Below are 17638 nucleotides of genomic sequence, written 5' to 3'. Positions count from 1 at the left end.
AAAATATATTAAAAAGTATTGGTATTAGGTATCAGTTAAGTCAAATGAATGTACGGTTTTCTAGTTACAAAGATTTAGATATCACGCATGGTGTACAGATTGAAGATATTTTAATTAATTATTATTTTCCTTTTTCTACTGTAAAATATGCTCTTCGTTCTGTCACAGTAAATGATGTGACTTATAAATGCAAAACGATCATTGCGGCTTATATTTTAGAAGACGGATTAGAATATGGAGAAATAAGTAAAATTTATTCTGTTGATAGCAATATTTTCTTTGAATATATCCCTTTTCAACTGATTGGTTTCAATTCACATTATTTCGCTCACAGTGTTGTACCTTTAAATGAAAAAAAAATTATACGATATGATTCTTTGATATCAAGAATACCATGTTTACTTTTTAAAAGAGATGGCACTATGTTAATTGCGACCAGACACGTATTGTAAATTATGCATTTTATGTAATACTGATAATAATAATGATAAAATAAAAATGTTTTAAATAGGCGTTATGTGCCTCCCTTTCTCCTTTCGGTTATTTGATTTTCAGTCCCATACGAAAGTCGAAATATCGCGCAGCGCTTGACGACGTGCTACGTTCGCAACGCGAAAGCCGGTGCGATGCACGGAAAAATATCGTGCTTAGTACGAGGAAAGACGTTGCTGCGCGAGCGCCGCGAGCAGCGTGTTTTGACATGCGGGCGCACGACGGAAGAGAGTGAGGGACACGGCCCAGCGACGTGCTACGTTCGCAACGCGAAAGCCGGTGCGATGCACGGAAAAATACCGTGCTTAGTACGAGGAAAGACGTTGCTGCGCGGCAGCGTGTTTTGACATGGGCGCACGACGGAATAGAGTGAGGGACACGGCCCAGCGTAGTGGTAGGGCGCAGCGCGTTTCATGGTCCGCCTTGCATGATCTCATACGGTGAATACCTTTTTCCGTGTAGTACCTGCTAACGTGGATTTAGGACCTTCAGTACTAGCAGAGGATAAACTCAAATTTCTCGCCGACTTACACAACTCTTCTATTAAATTAGAGGAGCTAGTTGCATCTATCATCTTAGAATTCCTTGTTTTGTCTAAACTATTTGATATCCTCTCTTTTAATGATTTAAAGCTTTTATCTGAACAACAATCTTTAGCAAACTTTAAAATACTCAAGACCAAATCAACTTTTTCACCATCGCCAGCACTTTGAGTATCCATACTGTTCTCCTGATCTACAATCAAATTTAAAATTGCATTCTTCATTGCAATAAAAGCAATCCTATCTTTAGAAGGATCGACAACATTTATTTTATTTCGGGCAAATACACTAGATTTCCAAAAACTGCTAACAGCTGACCTTGCTTCATTCCTGTTATCCAAGTCATAATCTTTAGAAACTATAACAAATGAAAGCGATGAGAGAAAATGTGTATACCCTCTAGGTGAAAGCATTTTCTCTACTTCAGATCTTAAACATCCCTCACTCAAGTACTGTATAACATACTTAGTTGTGCAAAGAAAACCATGCTCTACTAAGCAACTAAGAGGACAATAAATCACACCCCTATCTTTCTTATTCGGTAACCCAAGTAGTGACTTATGATCTACTTTTGCGCTTATGACTTTACCCAGAAGGAAATTTAAGGTAGCAGCAAGTTTATAGCTAGATTGCAATGGAGATAATTTTGCAATTACAGAAACTAGCAACTTTTCTCGCCCTTCTTTCCCTAATTTTTCTTCAGAACACACACGATTATAGAAGTGTTCCACTCCCTTACTCTACTTGAAATCTACAGCCTTATAAAATCCATCTTCTGCATCTATATTTTCTTTGAGGTCACCTGATTTTTCATCAATCTAGAAACTGAATACACGATCATCCTTCTCTATAAAGCGCAACAGTTCAACTTTTGCAAGTTTGTCGTTGCCAGCCAATTCCTGATTTACCTTACTCGCCTCCTTATGACATAAATCAAGTTTAAAAGACTCCAACATCTTGTTGAATAATTGCCGAATTTCACTCTTCACACATTCAATACATGCTATTTCATACATAGCAAAGGGATCCAATATATCTAACTTGGCCAACTCTTTTACCAATCTAGCAGGATTTAGTTCTATACCTGACCAACAAGATTCATCACGAAACGCATTACATAGGAGGTCCGATTGCTCAACTGTCAAACCCTCTACTGTTACAGGGTGAGCCTTTACCCATTGCTCAATAGCTGAAGTTCTATCACCTTTAACAACATCCTTCAGCTTACTTATTACTTTACTGGAGATAATCTCTTTATCTTTTTTAGGATCAGAACTGAGACGAGATCTTTTGCTTGGGCCTGCATTACCCTTCAAATCTTCCGTTCCACGTTTAGTTTTACTTTTTGGCATCTTATTACCTCAAAATCAAATATTCAATGAAGGCATTATGTAAGCATTAGAATAATATGCAATCGAGAAATCTTTTCAAGCTTTTCTGTTTCTTTCTTCTCTTTACTTTTATCACGACTCTATTATACAGTTTGTTTCTCTCTTTCTCTTCCGTGTCACGCAATCACCGACCGAATTACATTTTCCTTCACGTCGTTATCGCACGCGTAATTTTGCCGAATCTACTAGCGAATCCCGAGTGATTTGCGTAAGTAATCTACTCACACGCTCGCGTTTCCTCCAAGGACGTTACTTTAGTCCATGAGACATCTGAAAACAAAAGAAAAAAACCGTGAGTTACAAAGAAAGTATTTCTGGAAACATCTCTGTAAACAAGACAAAGAGAGAAGTTTCCTCCATAGACGAAATCATTTTGTTTTAACGAATTCCGTCCTCCGTAAAATGGACGTGGGCGAAACTCAGAGAGATACCGTCGCATTACGGCGAAATGATCGACATCGATCACAGAGAAAAAGGAAATGAAACTGTGCGCGGCAAAAAGGCAGATTATGACGCGGATTTTGCCGAGTGATTCCATCGTGACCGTATTGAACTTCAATTTACCGTCGCGCAGCGTACCGCGATCGATCTTACGCTCTTACGCCGGATGGATGTAAAAGCGCCTCTACATAATTCGCAGTTCGCGAACCTCTCTGTGTATAGAAATTATATTGACATGTAAACTGTGCGTGTTTCGCGAATTGCGAATTATGTAGAGGCACTTTAATACGTTAGCGATGTAAGAGGCCATCGCTAATAAGGAAACACTTTTCAACGGTACGGTAATAACTGACGGATTATCGTTCGACCGGAGCATTATGCAATGGCCCTCCGTAATTCTTGAACCTTGAATAAATCAACATTTCGCTGTATATAATTGACTCTTTCTCAATCGAATCGTTCAATTCCACAATTTGTAAAACAAACTAATTTCAACATCAATTTAATTTACAATCGCCGCGGCAAATACGAAGAATTATTACGAGTGCGATGCTTAATCATACGTGACACGTGTCGTAAACTAAAACTGTGGTGGAAGTAAGCAGTTTTTCAGCGCGAAGATTTACAATTCTGCTTTGCTAGCGTCCTGCTGACCAACGTCCAATGATGCGAAGTGATCAGCTGAGTTGACAGTTTACGAGCAATAATATGCTACCCGTCTTAACCGTATATATACAAGATATGAATAATCTGTCGCGATGCAAGTTAAAAGCAGCAACTAATTAATTACTACCCAGGTTACAAAATCGCGCGATTAATCAATATCATAGTTCAGATAGTTTACGATTTGATTGATCGATTGTCATGAGAGAAAGTCTGGGTCAAGGTTCCGAGGTCAGGAAATGAGAAAGGTCGCGTCAGGGTAGCAATTTATCGAGGGATCACGAAGGAATAAAATATCGATGGGGATAATAAGAAATGCACTCTCACGTAAAAAAGAGAAAATCAATACGGTATAATAATACGTCAGTTAAGTTTGTAATGTAGTAATGTAATGTTAGTAATGTAATATAAAAGATCTATCGCTAATATATATATACATATATGATAAAAGTGTAAAAGCGAGAAAGAACTTCGTTTCGGTCTCACGGTGCATTAATTAGCGCGATTACGCAAACATATTCACGCGTTTATTTCATACGCGCGTTTTCTTATTGCGTAAGTTGTGGAAAAGCCTCGGACGAGTTGTAACACTCGGTGACGAGTCCGTTAAGAGAATCTTTGCGAAGAGAAAACGGTTTCCCCCAACGCTGTTTCTACTTCTTTATTTATGCCCGCTCTTGCTTGTTCCCAATATTGAGTTGCTAATTGACTCGGAGTCCATCGAGCTTATTGCCGAATCAATATAAGTAGATCAATGACGCGTTACACTCTTATTACCAAGCATATTATACAAATAATATGTCGATCAGCTGACGGAATTTTTCAAATCTTCCACCATCCAAGATATATATGTTAATGCATGATTTTTGCAAACTTATTATTGCATGATTAATGTTCTTTCAAGGTAACACTTAGGTCAAAATATAATCTATACATTGCACGTAACACTTTGCATTTATGTTTTGATATTAACACTGCACTTTTACCGCGATCAGCAGCAGTTGATTATACCCTTTACCGCAAGACTAAACGAATCACACATACGAGACTTTCACAAAAAGTATATTCACAAAATTCATTTTTATAGCCGGTAATAAATGTTAAAATATCAATTTATGCGAATAAAAAGAATATAATCTTCTAAACTTGATTACTAAGTTGTACGTATATTTTATCTCATTAATAGGTTTATATTTACATAGTAATGTGTTTTAAAAAATATCAAAAAATGTAAAAAGTATTTTTATAAAGATAAATTCGTTATTATACTTGTTCCAAAAGTAAAGAAGGAAAGCAAATTAAAAAGATTTAAAGTTAATATTGATTTTGGAAGACTATAAGTCAATACTGTTTAACCCGTTTATCAACTTATTGTTAGACTGTAGAAAAAGCTACATGTACCTCAAAAACATGTGTTTATAAATGCATAAAAGGTATGCATTCAATATACACGCACACATACATTGTACACGGAAGTGATTTAATTGACACACAATTGCTTCATTTCTATGTAATCAAGAAAATAATCGGACATAATCAAAACCAATCCAGACATCGGTAAAAAAGTGAATTCAAAGAACACGAGACAATGTTTCCCTCAAAAGCAATTTTGGCAAAAACAAGACATTGTGAATAATCAATTTCTGAAAAAAATATTGCGTGTAAAAGACAAAAGCCAGTTTATAACTGCCGATAGTCACGGCAATAACAGTGTTCCATTCCTTTTTGCCGCATGTACATATAAAGTAAGAGAATAATTGCAACAGTTATTGCGTTTATCCGAGTAATCGTTCTGTTCGTGGAAATTAACAGGAAGCTATATAAGATATAGGATAAGCAAGCATTTTTAAGTCAATATTCAGTAACGTAATCTCATTTAAAAATTTATTTGTAAATAACGTTAAAATAATATTGTTAAAATAATATTTAATATAAATTTTTAATAATATTTGCTATAAACGTTGATCTTCCTCTTTTACTGATTGTGAGTTACATTATATGTAATACATTATTTAGAAAATTTACAGATAAATATTGACTCGCTAGCTTTTTCGAACGATCTATACTATATAGATATATCTATATTTACGTTATTATAACATAACCTCAATATGTTCAGTTTCATCCAAAATAATTACAAAAAGTTCCCTCACTTAACTTTGATCCATGTATCTCCCCTCTCGCAATCTTTCGTCTCATTTCGGACCATTCTCCGGACGCGCGCGATCTCCGCGACGATCTAAATATTTATAACGCCAAGAAGCCTAAACCCGCCACTCTGCGCGCGCTTTGTTGAATTATTAATGTTGCGACTGCCGTGCTACCGCATACTCGCGCTCGCGAATCGCCGTGCATTCGCGATATACCGTACACGCTTTGTCTTTCGAAATATAAGGATGGTCAGGGCACGTCGGAGAACGTGCGAGGTGATAAAATGGTCGCGCGCGGCGCGGTTCGATTCAGCTCGCTCAAGCGAATTAAATGGAACGAAACAGAAGCGAAGTAACTCCCGCCCGCTCGCCCGCCCGCGGGAATACACAAATATATTCTATCGTAATTTCTTGTGTGCGGAATTTACCTCGCGTCGCCGAAGAGCGTACTTTTACGACCGGATCGATCGTCGAGATGCGTATACACGACCGCAAGATCATCTTCTCTTTGGTAATGACCGCTTATTTACGAGCCAACGTCACAGATAGGATTAACTTGCGAGATGCATGTACGAGTAAGTGCATTCACGCGCTCTTTCTTCGCCGCGAGCTCCACGAGATTACTGTAGAATAAAGATTTCCCACGTTCTCTCATCTATGAATTTTACGATCAATGTTAAGATATATTCTTGAAACCGCGTAAAAGCGGATCTCTTCAATACAGAGAGTTAATTCACTCTCTATTGTTTTTGTTTCTCCACTAAATGTTTCGCACTCTCTTCATATTTTTACGTTATTTTATTGAGAGCTTTTCTTTTCGAGATATTAACGCACGCGCTAAAATCGAAAATCTGCATAATAATCGCGTTACACTGTACGTCCTTCGTGAAAAAAAAATGCAAATTCAGCGTTAACGGCCCAACAAAAAAAATGATTCACGCTACGAAAACGGCGCCATCAGGATTATTTTCGCGAAGCGAACTAACGCGCTGTTGCCTGGCATCAACGTGCACAGCGCTAAAAACGCGAAGGAGGTAGTGCCTGATACGATAGCGTGTCATCTGTAATTCATGCAAAACCATCCATTTTTTAACTATGCACTATGCCAGCAAAAATACATTTTCTATTTTCCAAATAAAGTCCCTATATTTGCGTTCTTTTATGAAGAATGTTTGTATTTGTGTATAGATAAGTAAGCTTTATCGAGTGTACACTGGCGGCAAACGATTCGTTTCCTGAGATAAGGGGAGAACCTAGAGGCGCCATGGGTATAAAGCCTGATCTACAATGTGCTCTTTGCTTTCTGTTTTTTGCTCTTAACCTGTTTGCGACTATCCCGTATTTCGCAATTGCGTCGCGTAACGCGATGTTTTTTGTTCTCTGTCGCCTAAGATAAAAATTAACGAACTTCAGAAGAGACAAAAAACATCACGTTACGCGACGGAATTGCAAAATACGGGATAGTCGCAAAGAGGTTAAGAGCAAAAAACAGAAAGCAAAGAGCACATTGTAGATCAGCCTTAATACTTCTATGTTTCCTCTTACTTCAGGAAACGAATCGTTGTACGCCAGTGTAAACACGCGCATCTCTAAAAGTCGCACCTGTCTAATTTAGATAATATGAACGATAAGACACAGCTATGACTCGGCTTCGTCGAAGGACGAGATCGATCGTAAAATGATAACACGCCACATGATAAAAAAAACTCGCTAAGTACGCGAGGCCGTTACGGGCCCGATACCGGTCGATGGTTAGCGCGCGAATTGCAAAAGCGCCATCGAGTCGGCTTTTACGGCTCTGTGACACGCGAGAGAATGCCGATAACATTCGATGAACTCGGAAGAACAACGAAAAAGCCCTTTTGCTCGCCCGCGCAAAAGCCCGAGCTTTTTCTTGTCGCGACGCGCAGAACCTGGCAATTTTATGGTCACTCGGTTTTGCACACAAATGGCGCGATGCCATCTGAAAGATCCCATGAATTTTTCTAGCTGGCAAATTTAGGTATCACCGCTTCGCCGAACCTGAAATTTTTCCTTGAAGAACAATTTGAAGAGAAAACTTAGAAATTTTTGCTTTAGTGTAAAATATTCTGGTAATCAAATTTTGAATTAAAATTCTAGGTACCTATAGTCTAACGGAATTGAAATAAGTACGGTCTTGCCATTTTCAATCCTTCAATTTATGTCATGAGCATGAAACTCGTACATCATCCGCAAAATGGTTGCGGATGCACGTCTGAGTGGCGATGACCCATCTTTATGAATGCAACTGATGACTTGATTCTCCGATTCGAAACTCGAATAGCATAATAAAATGGCGATGAATATACATGAAGGATCAAAGGCAGCGCAATCGTTGAAAAAAACATGAATTATCATATCGGCTTTTACTTCCGTTAAATTACTGACATCATGTGCGGTATCTCCTTGACTCCTTGTGTGACTAAATAATTCTTTCTGATTATCAAGACCGATTTGGTGCAACATTATAAAGTATACATTAATGCAAAAATATATTCTAAAACAATAAATTCTTGGATTCCTTATAGTAGTGTCTATTTTTATATATCTTTAATCAAGAGAGAAATATTGATGTATATAAAATTAAATAACTTTAATATTTAGAATATTAACAGCATGTAACAAGTTTTTTGCACTTTCAACTTTTTCTAGAGGAAGCGAGTAACTGTATATATTTAATATCTCTTGGAAATAAGCTTTTTATCAATAATCGCAATTTATTTCACGGCCGTTATTCTAATCGTCATTAATCATTCCGGAAGAGTCCTCGGGCGCGCGTTCGAAGGCGTTGACCGATCTGTACGTACCCTAAATGCAACGTTGATTCTGTTATCCCGGTCGAACGTTGCCGGCATAACAAGTGAGAGATAGATAATGGTATTACGCGCGGCGAGGAGAAACGAGACGGAAACGAGGCTACCTCGACTAGGAGGCCGAGATAGACGCACGTAGCGGGAGGCGGAATACGATCCTGATTGCTAAGGAGAAATCTTGCAGCGTGATCTCGGACGCGCGCGAGGCATAATGTGTCTTCGCCGAGACGAGCGAGAAGAGTACGCGGTATTAAATTATAGATATACGGCCCGGAATCTCATGACTGGTGGCGAGCAACGGTTTCGGGATGAACATATTGTCGGTATCAAAAAGATCTTGTGACAACAGAACCATAACTTTCCAGAGGACTTATTTGCACGACTAACCTTATATTTTTCGCATTATTTAATATATTTAATTTCTTGTAACTTTTCTCTCTCTAGCAATGACTAATTCTTATACTAAAATATGAAGCGATATAGTGTGAATCGATTATCAAAGTAAAAATAATTTAGTTTCTTTACTGTGAATTAAACAATTACGATAATTCAAAATTCTTCCAGTTATAGCGCAGTGCAAAGTAATAATTTATATAGAATCGTTTTCGGAGAAACCGCAGTTTGATTAATATATAAAAACCATTAAAAAATCATTAAAACCTTCAAAGAGCGTCTGCTTGCATCGTCCGTTAGCAAGACTAAAGTTAGTTGTTGTTGCCAGTGGCATTTCGCGTATAGAATAGCCTTACACATGAATACAGTAACGCGAAACCGTAGGCGAAGTAGATTGAAGATTAAAAAACAAACAAGGTCCCTTCCAGTCCGCGCCTCCATGCTAAACACGGAGAACACTGTTCACAATTATCGTGGAACGGCCTTTTAAACGGCAAATTCAGGTCGATATTAATGATGCGTCTTGGGAAAAAGATGGGAAAGAATGGGAAATATACTATCACGGAGAAAATGCACAAAACATTGCATCTATTTAATAAAAAACAAAGAATTATTGCAATTGCATCTCTTAAAAAAATTAACCACAATATCCAACAAATATGGAATTTATTAAAACATGACAAGTAAAAAAATCTCTAAAATTTTTCGGTATGTCTTTGTTTTTCTGTAAAGTTATAATATAAAATTGAGTAATTAATAACCTACATAAGTTTATATTAAAATTATTATACCTTAACTTGAAACGCAGCATCTAAATTTAAGTGAAACACGAACTCATCAACATTGGCCTTAACGTCGTATAATTCCATCGTACGATACGTTATTATATAATAACGATAAATCTTGCCAAGACCGTGACGACCGCAATGTGTAGATCATTTACGCGTCACGGACATAATGAAGAATAAATATGTGATATACACATGAGTGATATTAGGCGGTTGTGTGGAGACTGAGGCTTACTCACGCATTCGGACGATATAACGCCGCGTTTAGGCAGGCAAGGTAATTCTTGCATCCTAAAGGAGCACTCCACGTGTCGTGATTAATCGGCTAATTGACTTTTCATGAATTTTAATGAACGCAGCCGAACGAGCACTCGAGATAGTAGTTTGTATTCATCCTGCTATATATAATTTTGTGTGCAGAGTGGATACATTTTGTTCGCATTTAATATACACTATATAAAACGCTCTCCGCGCATTTTCTCCCGAAAAAAATCCTTTAACAAACTTCTAGAACGTACAACTTTCTATAAAAAATGTGATAAAACGTTCCTGGCAATTTTTAAGTATTGCATATTAAAAGACTGTCAAATTTTGACAGCCAAAATTAAAATTCTGTGAAAGTAAAGTCTACTTAAAATCAAATGAAGAACAATGTCTTTCTGTATATGTATTCATGCGTCTCTAAAGATATGAACACAATTCTTCACTTTTATACAAATATAATTAGATGGTTATTGATATTTTTCTTGAAATTGAGTTATAGATAATAATATATTCTTAGGTCAAATTGCTGATATTCACAATTAAGAGAAAATGTGATACTTATTGTTAGAATATACTCTGTAAAATGATTACGTAAATGTAAATCAGCGTTTTAATCAAATATAAATAATTTACTCGTTTTTGGAACATGTATATATTTCTTCATGAAATATTGCTTGTCTGACGAACCTCTTTCTAAAATATAATTACGATACCGATATGTGCATATATTATGTGCATATTCTTTTGGAAAACATTTTTGAATGTGCTTGTCTTTAAATCTTTGTGACATAGTGGTTCACAGCAATGACCTAATTTTGATAATGCACATTTTAAAAAACTGTAGCATTACATTTTAAGAAATACATTGTGAAAAGAGGAGTAACAGCCATAAGAATTTGAAAAGCCAAGTCGCGCCACGGTGAAAAAAATTGTATCAGATATCTCAATCTGAGGAAACGTTTATTATTATTCCGTCACGTTCACTTATTATCAATAGAAAACAGCACGTGAACGAGTTGGCTTGCTAAAAATATCACGTTAAACACGTGATGCAATATGCACGCACGCGGGCGTGCACGTGCATGTGTCAGCTAGCTCTCTCGGCAGAAGAATCGTCAAAGATCTCTTGTGTAAATCATCCAGGCAAGATGGCCCCTCCCCGTTCAGTCCATCGATTGCATCGCGCCGCAGAGATGTGGGAGTATGAAAGGTGCGCCGTGCGTTGCTTATGCGTGAATAGCGGGTTCCGTTGTGTAATCCGCGGCGCGCATCGATGCACTTTAAGGCGCGTTCCCCTAAACCCGTGCTAAAGTACACGCGAAACGCGCTTTAACAGATCGGGACATCAAGAAGAAATTGAAACCTAAAATCTCATATTTCTTTATAAATATTCTGAGATTAATTTTTACTTCATTCAATTGAATCCCGAAATGCCTGATGCCGCATTAGGAAAAACAAAACAGATTGATATAAACAAAGCAAAGCTCTGTATTTTTATAATAAAAAATTATCATCAAAGCTAGAGAAATTAAATTTATTACACTCTAATTTTGTCCCTCTTTAATCACTTTCATCATATTATTGGACTTAATGACCTGGCGAGAAACTTATCGTAGGTAAAGGGCCAGACTGGGGTACGATAGTTTGTTCTATACAAACTCGCACACGGGAAGAGACAAGCCTTTTTCCCTCGGTTAAGTCAAATGGACCGAACGTGTTCACCGGTCCCTGTAATCGAGTCAACGAATTTTCATACTCCCGGAGACAGAACGTCTCTACCAGACGCTAATTTCATTGCACATTACTACGATAGGTGTCATCTTTTTTTAGCTCACAAGCGCTGAGAATAAAGGGGAACTAAAGAAGCAAGATTAAAGGCAAAAATATAAATAAAAATTTAGGGATTAATAAATTGCTTGTCACACCGCGATCTCAAATTCGAAGTTTGTTAAAATAAGGTTTACCTGACGTAATAATAAGAAAAGAGGATCTTTCACATCGGAGAAGCTAACGATGGAATCACGAGAACGCACGTGGATACAGCATCGAGGAAGGAGCGCATACAAAAAGTGCAAATAAATCGTCCGCTTAACCACTGTCAGTCGTGCTTTCCGCGGGTTGGCAAGATATTTGCGGACTCCATCTGAAGTCAAGTGACTGCGTACATATACTTTCTAATTATACGTACGATCTCGTCTCCCATCTACTTTTCTCGTCGACTACGCGGAGAATGCAAGAACGTGAAAGAGGAATAGGTGAAAAGCAGGCGTGTCTGCGGAATCGTTAGCGCGACTTCTCTGCCGAAGATTTGTGAAAGAACGCACTATCACACACACACACACACACACACACACACACACACACACACACACACACACACACACACACACACACACACACACACACACACACACACACACACCCATACTCACACCCACACCCACACCCACACCCACACCCACACCCACACCCACACCCACACACACACCCACACACACACACACACACACACACACACACACACACACACACACACACACACACACACACACACAACGGCGCAAAAAAAACTGGTCAATTCTACGACGTGACGCGGGAAACATGCGGTGGCTTCAATCATGATCTAGCTGGGATTTTTCCGTAGAACGCAATCGTGAAATGATCGTCAATCGACGTCGGTACAGTTTCGCGTATAATACCAAAGGATTAAGTATATGAGCAGTCTGCAAAAAGAGACGATGTAATATTGATTATTAGTGGTCGGTAGAGAGCTTACTTGCAATGGCAAAAATATACCAATATATTAGAAAAAAAGTTGCACTGTTAATAATTCATGCTATAATATATTTATGTTATAATATATGACACTGCTGTATACATAATAGTACAATATAATATAATTAATGTTATTATAACTACATTTCGTAATCCTTTAAAGGAGTTCGTTCTTTATACTTCTTTGTAGTACTTATAAAGTCTCAGGGTTAAAATCGATATCTTAAATGGATGGACTCTTAAAGCAATAGATCCTTTATTTTCAACGTAATTCCTATTTGCATGGCAAGTTAAAAAAAAAACCAAACGTTTCCTGTCATCGAAACCGAAGATATAGTATCGGAAAAGCTAGTACATATACGTTAGGAAGATGGCGAGCAATGTTTGCAAAAAGGACGGTAGATACTGCGAGCTGCTAGCTATAGCACAAGCAACTGCATAGAGTAGAGTGCAACAGCGGTCGAATTGGCACAGTTGCTAGTGCAACAGTCCCGCAGCTTCTATGCGCTATGCGATTCATCCGATGCATTTTCCCTCCACGTCAACCTATCAAACTATCTCGATGCAATATCGATAACGCGATCCACGTAGAATCTCGCACAAATATTCCCCCGTACGTGATTCGTCGTATTTTATGCAGTTTTGCTCGTGCTATTGTGCGAGAAAGTACAAAAGTAAAGTTTACTCATTTTCTAGCAATTAAATTATACCACGTTATTACTTTTATCAAGTAGATTGCTATCAAGCTAGATTGTTAATTGGAACATGAAATGGAAAGCATATAGGCTACGATGGAAAACATATAGGAAATGTGCTTAAGATTTTAATAATTTAAAGTATGCGGGGAAATAAACGCGCGATCACGCAGCAAGTAATCCAAAATAAAACAAATGAGCCGGAAACGTTGTAAATGCACACGATCACAGAATTTATACTTTCTTCTTCGCGATATAGCGCTACCGTTTAGCGCGCGCGATTTGCATGAAGAATAAGCGATGCACCTACGCTCCCAAGAATCTCTCTCGTGAGAAAGGACACAGAGGATCAACGATCGCTTGTAAACATCGAATGGCGAATCGCGGAAATTTTCGCACGACCCTGATATTTTATGACCTGCCGCCGTTTTACGCAAGGATAATGCCATCCATTTGTTTCGCCGTTCCTCCGTGCCTTCTAGTATATTTTCATTACGCGACCGAGATAACAATTCCATTCAGCGCGCAAACAGTTAAATTATACCGTACACATACGCCTCAACAGATCACTCGCATCCACTGTAATATTTTTCCTGATGTCTCCTTTTTAAAGCCATCAGTCAGGTGCAATGTATCCACGTCCGCCCTCGTGAAAAAAATGACACGACATCGCGCAACGAGAAACGAGAAACCCCAACGCGTATGCGCTGGGGATAATTAAGAAATCAGCCGATCGTTATCGCGCATGACAACTGATAAATATGCATCGGGGACGCTAGCCGCTCGCTATTGTTCCACGAACGAAATGTCGCGAGTTACCTCGGAAATTGCTTAACGCCACGACCGGCAAGAGTTACGAATTTTACTCTGAATTCACGGTTTCTGGAACTGACTCTTGCCTCGTTTTAAACCTATTTCTACGTATCGCATGTGCGACGTTAACGTTACGCGAATTCGAAAAACACGAAATGGACAGAACGTGAAAAAGGGAGCACCGCGCGAAGACGGCGCCGGCGGTGCGACGACGATGCTCGCGCGTTCTACTCTAGTTACTCATCGTTTCTCGACACTGTTTCAGACGATGACTAAATCCGACATTTGCAGAAATCCCCTTTTATATATGAGTTTATAAAGATAAACAAATAAAAGTAAGCTTAAAATGGTACGTAGCTTGATATTTTCGAAAACGTGTACATACAGAGTAGTGATAAAGTTAAAATAATGCGAGTGCTAACGAGCGCGATAACAATGAATTGCCGCTAGAATTAGCGCCATTAACGTTACGCTCTAATTGTAATGCACAAAGAAACGTATCAGTTTATTGTATCGCAGAATACTACCTTCAAAACAGCACATAGTAAAAACTTTAGTTTATTTGTCCCTTAGTAACGTACCAGTCAATACAAAGTAGACTATAAGCAAAACAGTAATAATGTCGAAATAATTAAACGTAAATTAAACATTGAAAGTAATTATTATTGCGGAAATTTAGAATATAATAAAAACAAGATATATTATTATATATCTCTTTTAATCATCTCCATATGATACAATTTTCTGATAATAATTTTAAGATTATATTTTCAATATATCCCTTTTCTAAATTGAGAATATAAAAATTTATTTTTGTAATAAGGCTAGACATTGTAAATAAAAGATTAATTCCGACAAACATCAAAAGTCACAATGTATTTATAATCAAATTAGTTGTATTATAACATCCGGCAGAGCGACAAATAGGCATCAGGAGAGATGATATAGAAAGGCGCGAGACCGCAGTAGAGAACCACGGAACGCAATCCAAACCTAAGCAAAACGATTCGGCCGAGACGACGGACTTTAATCGCGTTTCAAGCGAGAATAAACGAGCTAACCTCGGCGATCTCTCGCGTGCGCCAACCGAGATGGGGGGCACACACCGCGGTACGGTACGGCGGGGTTCAACGACCGTAAATTTTGTTTACGAAAATCCTTTCGTGAGGCGAGAAGAGGTCTTGAGAGCGACGCTGGCGGGCCCGATAAGTGGGCGGCCCGTTCGCTCATCGGCGATATGTTAACGCGCGAATCGATACGTTTCGTTGTCAAAAGACCGCCGCCACTGTGCCGATGGCCAAGATCCATGCACCTTCGTTTCGCACGTAATTTCGCATGAATTCAAAATAACCATATAAAAGAACCATTATATGACACCAATACTATAGATACTAATTTTACCTTTCACAATGCAACGGGACATATCTCTCTCGCGCTTAAGCAAAATCTAAGCGCGTATACAGGGATTTTGAGGGGATAATAACGGCGATAAAAACAAAATGTATACTGTGAACGATAATTGAAGAATTGTTTACCATAATTTTGATATCAATCTCTTTTGACGAAATAGCATGTCTCAAATACATGCTCGAGTATTCTAAGGAGGCACTGAATTACTACAATCACGTTTTCTCGGCGTGTAGCCGCAAATGAAAGAGATTGATAAGGTGCATATAAGATATCGTTATCCGAGATCGCGCGAAATTTATATCGAAAGCAGGCGAAAGCGAAAGATACCTGGGGCATTTTAATTAGAACCCGATGCAGCACGCTCGTATTTCCATGCGGATATATGGTAATACAGATATTACAGTTGATAACTTCATCTCTCGACTGGATTCATATTTCGTACTTCCATATTCATTCCTTTCAATGTAACCATAGAAGTAACAACGATAAACCACGAAGGTTTCTAATACGTAAGCTATTCTTTTTTCAATATCTATATGAGAAAGAGCTTGATAATAATAATGTAAATAAGAAAAATGTACGATTGTGGCCCCAAGGATAATATTTCACATATCTACACTATGGCTATTTTACATCTGGTGAAAAAAATGTTTATCAAGTAAGTCTTTTATTATATTATGTTAAGTGTAAAGCAAAGTTGAATAGAATATAAAACTCAATAAAAATAAAATGCAATTAGTTCTCTCATAAATAAATCACGAATTTCGTATCGCGTGCAATGATGCTAGTTCCACCTCCGAATTTAGTGCGTTAATTCGTTTGCATCAACAAGTGGAATAAACCCGTATATATATGTAGGTATATAGCAATGTTGTAGAATACGAAATAATTCGCAAACGTTGCGGCCAAACTACGCGGATAAAAAATCTCGGTACATGGTAATTCAACGAATTTTAAAAGCAATATTAAAAGGATTTATAGCACAAGAATTCATACGCTTAGAGCACATTGGCGAATGCTGTATCATTAATCATAGAAAAAAAAACTCTCATTGAGATTGCAACAGCCAATTTGGTTACGAAATCTAAACGGCATATTCCATTGTGTGAAGTAACAAAATTAAAATTGAAGTTAATACATATAGTCGTATAGCACTTTCATCGTACGTTTTATTAAAATCAGTCGCACGCGTGTAAATTTTAACGTCGCAGATCTTTCCGACGTGCGACACGGGCTTTACGAAACTTTCTATTTGCCTTCTTGGCCGAGAGCTAATAACCGACGTATTCTCGCACGTCGATCGGGATGACGTCCGTTATCGGTTATCAGTACTCGCGGCCGCGGTACGCGAGCGGGCGAACGTACCGATATCGATTGCACTTTTCGAATCGTGCGGAACGCGGCGATTATTCAATCTCTCGAATGACACACGCCGTTGCACGAGCAGCGCCTCGCTGTCTGCGATGCCTACCGAAGGCCTCCCCCCGCCCGAGTGCTAACCCCAGCGGCTCTCAACGCCGAGATTCTCAGAATGCAGCCTCGCAACGCGCATAGAAATCTGGCCGCTTAGCAACAACGAAACGCTTGCAGAGCGAACGCGCGGACGAGCGAGCGAACGCCGGTCGCCAACCGTACGATAGATGCACCAGTGAATGACCGACCGGTTGAGCAATACTGTTGGACAATCGATCCTTTTGCTAAACCAAGCTGAATCAGTCATTAGTCATTCGTTATACGAGCGAAATATTACAAGTGGTCTTTTTACCGTGGTATATCGTTTAACTCGGTAATACGTGATTCTCGCGTTAATAAACAGTGCGTGAACTTATCCACTTTTTAAGACGTTTTAAAAATCTTTCTTATATTCTCTAAAACTTTTATCAATGTTTTTTAGAAAATATATACAGAAAACATTTGGTAATATTAATACAATTGTATGTGTAATCCGTTTTATCACCGTTCCGTGCCAAATATGAAAACATACCAT

At 38.3% G+C, this 17638-nt stretch overlaps 1 protein-coding gene across 2 annotated transcripts in view; it reads right to left on the bottom strand.

Annotated features, from left to right (window-relative positions):
• Positions 1-17638, bottom strand: part of Sesn (Sestrin) — a 184482-nt gene that overhangs the window by 158274 nt on the left and 8570 nt on the right. For both annotated transcript variants that reach the window (XM_077424515.1, XM_077424514.1), the window contains exon 2: positions 2651-2695. The gene's annotated coding sequence lies outside the window, so the exon portion shown is untranslated. The remainder of the gene's footprint in view (positions 1-2650; positions 2696-17638) is intronic.

The sequence above is a fragment of the Temnothorax americanus genome, unplaced genomic scaffold (genome assembly GCF_048541705.1).
Source record: "Temnothorax americanus isolate GAGA-0224 unplaced genomic scaffold, ASM4854170v1 Scaffold85, whole genome shotgun sequence".
Taxonomy (NCBI): domain Eukaryota; kingdom Metazoa; phylum Arthropoda; class Insecta; order Hymenoptera; family Formicidae; genus Temnothorax; species Temnothorax americanus.
The sequence above is the reverse complement of the archived record's forward strand: the minus strand, read 5'-3'. Positions and strand labels throughout refer to the sequence as shown.